Raw genomic sequence first — 1140 nt, forward strand, 5'->3', positions numbered from 1 at the left:
GCAGGACTAACAGTTAAAATATTGGATGTTCAAGAAACAAAGAGGAATCAGTGAGATTCAATAGGATATGAAAAAGTAGATTTCTATTTTGACTAATTTATTGCCACTGCAGGATTATGTGAGTTTAAGAATAGAAGCAATCAGAGCTGAATATCAGAAGATGCCATCATTTCTCCACGAAGAAGAGCAACATCATTTGGAGAGGCTGCAAAAGGACAGCGAGGACATTTCTCAGCAACTCAATGAAAGCAAAGCCAGAATGGAACACAGGAGGGAGATGTTAAGAGGAATGTATGAAGAGCTAAGGGAAATGTGCCATAAACCAGATGTGGAGCTACTTCAGGTACTGATGGACCAGAAGGTATCAGGATGTTGAACATTCACATGCATAGGTGTTTTTCCTCTCTCTTGAATTCTATCTCCCCCTTAATTTCCATGATTTGTTTCCAAAAACACATTTTCGTAACTAATACCACTTTTTTAGGAGAGTATAAATCCTCCAAGACATTCTACCAGACCAAAGGTTCCTGTGCTTTACCACCAACAACAAAACTTTGTGGAATGGTCAAAGCAACAGCCCAAGAAATATTCTCCATCTTAAGTCAATAGTATATTTTGGGTTTTTGGAAATGTATAAAATAAGAAGTGATTCATTGACATTCAGATTAACTTGTAGACATGACATGATAGAGAGATTTGGGAATCTAGTATCACATTGATATTACTTTTGGGTCCACTCACTTTGGTAATAGGGCCTAGGGAAGATGACTGAGTAGGCTCTTCATGGTTGTGGAAGAGCATAGAGACTTTCTGGGCACCTTCTCCCTTCACTTGTATAGAGACTGTCTTCAAGACTCAGACTTTAACAGGACATTAATTTATGACAATATAACAATCTGGGGTTTTTAATAAGAAAAACAATAGAAAATACTTTCCAGAAGGAAAGATGGTAGGAAAATAATATCTTGAAAAAATGCCTCCAAATCTGACATTGAACATAGTGGAAGATACATCTTGTGAAAATAACTAAGTCTTTATATATTTTTTAACAGGCTTTTGGAGACATATTACACAGGTGAGTGTGTACTTGGATTTCAGCAGATGTTATTTTAATTTCCAGAAATACCAAGCAGGATTTAC

General features: G+C 36.4%; 1 pseudogene; it reads left to right on the forward strand.

Moving 5' to 3' along the window:
• The first annotated feature begins 112 nt into the window (after window positions 1–112).
• The window catches only part of LOC108298823, a 3673-nt pseudogene continuing 2645 nt past the window's right edge, over window positions 113–1140 (forward strand).

The sequence above is a fragment of the Cebus imitator genome, unplaced genomic scaffold (assembly GCF_001604975.1).
Source record: "Cebus imitator isolate Cc_AM_T3 unplaced genomic scaffold, Cebus_imitator-1.0 Scaffold1110, whole genome shotgun sequence".
Taxonomy (NCBI): Eukaryota; Metazoa; Chordata; class Mammalia; order Primates; family Cebidae; genus Cebus; species Cebus imitator.